Consider the following 4456-nt stretch of genomic DNA (forward strand, 5'->3'; position numbering starts at 1 on the left):
CACAGGACCTGAATTTCCTCCCTGTGCAGGCCCCCAGGGGGGAAGGGCGATGGGGGTAGGGGGGAGACGATGGAAAATACTGTGCCTTTGAAATGCAATTACATGAGCGTCCGAGTACACTACGGCATACTGTAAACCAACACCAATGGGAAGGAAGTGCCAACCTTATTTTTAATGTGTTCCCGTGACATTCACTTTAAAAAAAAAAAATTCTCTCCAATACAGTACATCCAATGGAAGGATGCACACAGGTTTCACATAAATCAAAGTACATCTGCAGGAGCGATTCTTTACGCTAAATGCAACCTACAGTACGGTACTGTAAGTGAGCAAAATAGTACTACAGTGGGCGTTTGTGTATTGCACATGACCTGCATTCCCTCCCTGTCTACTGCATGATCTGTGCAGGCTCCCATGGGGGAAGGGCAACAGGCTAGCAGGAGGCGGAGGAAAACACCGTGCTTTACAAATGCGAGCGTCCGAGTCCTCTAAGGCATACATTGTTACACTACTGTACATGTGTCCTGGATACTGTACAGTACATGTTTCCAATTGACAGCTTCACTTACAGTACTGTTATTTTTTTTCCCACAGTACCACCACCACCACCACCTGCTGCGCTGCCAGGTATTGTGTAACGAGAATTCTGGTGCTACTGTCATCGTTGTTACACTACTGTACATGTGTCCTGGATACTGTGCAGTACATGTTTCCAATTGACAGCTTCACTTACAGTACTGTTATTTTTTTTCCCACAGTACCACCACCACCACCACCACCTGCTGCTGCGCTGCCAGGTATTGTGTAACGAGAATTCTGGTGCTACTGTCATCGTTGTTACACTACTGTACATGTGTCCTGGATACTGTACAGTACATGTTTCCAATTGACAGCTTCACTTACAGTACTGTTATTTTTTTTCCCACAGTACCACCACCACCACCACCTGCTGCGCTGCCAGGTATTGTGTAACGAGAATTCTGGTGCTACTGTCATCGTTGTTACACTACTGTACATGTGTCCTGGATACTGTACAGTACATGTTTCCAATTGACAGCTTCACTTACAGTACTGTTATTTTTTTTCCCACAGTACCACCACCACCACCACCTGCTGCGCTGCCAGGTATTGTGTAACGAGAATTCTGGTGCTACTGTCATCGTTGTTACACTGTTATTTTTTTTCCCACAGTACCACCACCACCACCACCTGCTGCGCTGCCAGGTATTGTGTAACGAGAATTCTGGTGCTACTGTCATCGTTGTTACACTACTGTACATGTGTCCTGGATACTGTACAGTACATGTTTCCAATTGACAGCTTCACTTACAGTACTGTTATTTTTTTTCCCACAGTACCAACACCACCACCACCACCACCACCTGCTGCTGCATCCGAGAGCTCCGGAAGTGGTAATAATTACTTTTTGTTACAGTCACACTAGTTTCCTACAGTATTACTGTAATTTTTGTATTTTACAATACTTGTCATCTTTTACACACAGACCGCCTCGTAATTGATACAGAGGAGGAGCTCATTCCCATTGATTCGGGGGAAGAGGAGCCAGATTATAGTAAGTACAGTAGGATTTTCTCAAGCCCATTCTTAAAAGTATTGACCAAGTCCACTTTTATTACTTTTCAGGCAGGGAATTCCAAACATGCACTGTACAGTATTTCCCTCACTGTGAAGACCCCTTTTCGCCTCTGTGCGAAATCGCCTCTACTTCAACAAGAGTTACTGTGCACGTGTCCTCTGTGTCCATCTTATCAAAAACCGTTCCTGTGTATTGTCCCCTTACTGTACTGTATACAGTATATTTGTAAAGGTTAATCATGTCCCCTCTTAATCTCCTCTTTTCCAATGTAAACATGCCTAGCCTGCCTTTCCTTGTATTCCATCTTCTCAATCCACTTCATCACTTTGGTCGCCCGCCTCTAAACCTTTTGTAGTTCCACGATATCCATTTTGTATTATGGTGCCCAAAATTGTGCATCCGACCCACCCTCCACTAGCCTAACCCTCCAATCATACTCTGAATCCACACTCTGCATTCTGAATGTCGGGATCCAGACAGCAGGTCTTTTAAATACAGTACTGTATGTCCCCTACCGCTGGACAGTCATTCTGCTCCTACTGTATTATGAATATATCTCTGCCTCCTGTAGCACTGTACTACTGTGCAATTTTGTAGTAACTGTACTCTACTGTATTTTGTTTATAATATTTTTTTATTTTCAACTCAGTAATTATTGACAGTGAGGATGAAAAACCCTCTCCCCAACTTGGTAAGTAAACTGCAGTATTGTACTGTACTGTACATTGTGTTAAACCAATGGGTTGGGTTTGCGTGACCAGCAGTCAGGATTCTAGCGGTCAGGTGACCGACAGTGGCATCCTGATTGCAGCAATCCCAACAGGGTGAGGTACGGTATCCTAACCCTCCTCCACTACCCCCTGATTCTGGCCTCGACATTCTCGTCTCTGTGTGCGAAATTTACTCTCCTCCTCCAATTCCTGACTGAATTTTTGCTTTACTGTATTCAACACAGAATACAAAAGTATATTTCATGGATTTTTTGCTTTCACAGGCCCTACACTGTCACAGGCGGTGGCGGAGGAGGAGGAGGAGGACCAGGACTCTCTGTCCCTCACCACACTGCACCCATTAAGTAAGTCCAGTCCGGTACATCGTGCCTCTGTAGAGCCAGTTTGAGCAAGGAGAGATTGATTGCTTCTTTTTTTGGTGGGGGCCCAAACCAACCAGTCATTTCAGCCACAGTCGTGTGGCAGACCCTGTTTATATAACATAAGGGTGGTTGGGAGGGCCCAATCACAATTCCATCTTGCACCTCTTTTTTTATTTATTTTTTTATTTATTTATCTTTGCATCATGTGATGTTTGGGGAAAATTGTTATAAGGTTTGATGTAAAAAAAAGGTTAAAAAAAAGAGGCAGATTAGATGGGCAAAGTGGTTCTTACAGTATTTGTCATCAAATTCTATGTTTCTGTATGCAGACCCTCCAACATGACCCGCCGCACTGCTCTGTTTCTAGACTTCCCTCTTAATTTATGATTTCCATCACCTGTGTTGAACTAGTTATATGATAAGAAAGCTGTTTCTTCACAGGTGATGGCAATAATAAATTAAGAGGGAAGTCCAGAACCAGAGCATTTTGTACCATGTTGGAGGGTATGTGTATTTCCTGGAATTAACCTTTTTTTTTTTTCACATTAATGTTTTTTTTCACAGGCCCTACACTGGAACAGGCCACGGAGGAGGAGGAGGATGATGATGATGCTGCTGCATTTAGTGGTAAGAATTATTACTGACATTGATCTGATGCCATCAGAGTAGCACTTTTCATCAGATTTTTCTGGCAAATGCGTAGAAATCGGATGAAAATTGTTTTTGTTTGAACTGGTGATATTGCCCATACAGTAGCAACCGATCACATCCCACATTAACATTTACAGTATCTAGTTACACTTACAGACGATAATACAGTACAGTAGGTAATATTTGATTGGTTGCTACTGTATGGACAACATCCTGTTCTAAAAAAAACACCCATCTTACTCAATTTCTCTCTCTCTCTCTCTCTCACCCCTTGTCACTGTCTCTCCATTCATCTCTCTAGATACTGTCAGTGATGAATTTCCCATTAGGCACGAGAGGCACGTACTGTACCTAGTGGCGGCATCTGTTTGGGGGCCTCAGTTGGATGCTTACAGTATGCTAATACTGTCATCCCAAAAATTACCACTACAGTAACTGCTAAATATTTTAAGTGTACTGTACAATATGCACATACAGTACTGTACAGTATACATAATTCAAAAGAAAAAAGAGTTGCTACTGTACCTTATTCTAGTCATAATCACCGGCATACGGGTCACTCACAAATTTTCTGATGGTCTCGGTGGGGTCCCTTGGAATCACCATGCCTGTCACAAGCATACCTTTTTTTACCCACCTGACACTGGGCCTGGAAACTAGTGTACTATTACTATACTTTTTACTGTATACTGTATCTTATAATATTCTTCTCTTTTACCCACAGACGACGAGCCAGAATACATTTTTGGTAAATATACTGTACAGTAGCAATAGTTGGTACTGTAATTACAGTATTTTTTTTTCTCCAACATTATTTTAAGTCAAACTGATATGACTAACTGTACTGTATTATCTTTTTACAGTCCGTCGCCAACCAGTGGAGGAGACACCTGGTAATAAAATAGAAATACATAATGCACTGTACTGTATTCTAACTTACTGTAACATGTATAACACTGAGCTGATCATCTTCACACCCTCTGACATAACCTTACAGTACAAACTGTACTTTCTCTCCTTTTTCACCCTCTTCACTCCACAAATGCATGCTGCGTTTCCTGACTACTGATATAATAGTGTGTAGAGCGTAGCGAGGCACCGTGCCCACCGCGTGG

The 4456-nt window shown here is 42.6% G+C and overlaps 1 long non-coding RNA gene across 1 annotated transcript; it reads left to right on the top strand.

The window, feature by feature from the left end:
• Positions 1-1509: 1509 nt before the first annotated feature.
• LOC134929322 (uncharacterized) lies at positions 1510-4234 on the top strand. Its single transcript, XR_010178467.1, has 6 exons — positions 1510-1573; positions 2247-2288; positions 2592-2672; positions 3255-3317; positions 4066-4089; positions 4205-4234. It is a non-coding gene; the product is annotated as an uncharacterized LOC134929322 (long non-coding RNA).
• Positions 4235-4456: the final 222 nt, after the last annotated feature.

Source organism: Pseudophryne corroboree, chromosome 5 (assembly GCF_028390025.1).
Source record: "Pseudophryne corroboree isolate aPseCor3 chromosome 5, aPseCor3.hap2, whole genome shotgun sequence".
Taxonomy (NCBI): domain Eukaryota; kingdom Metazoa; phylum Chordata; class Amphibia; order Anura; family Myobatrachidae; genus Pseudophryne; species Pseudophryne corroboree.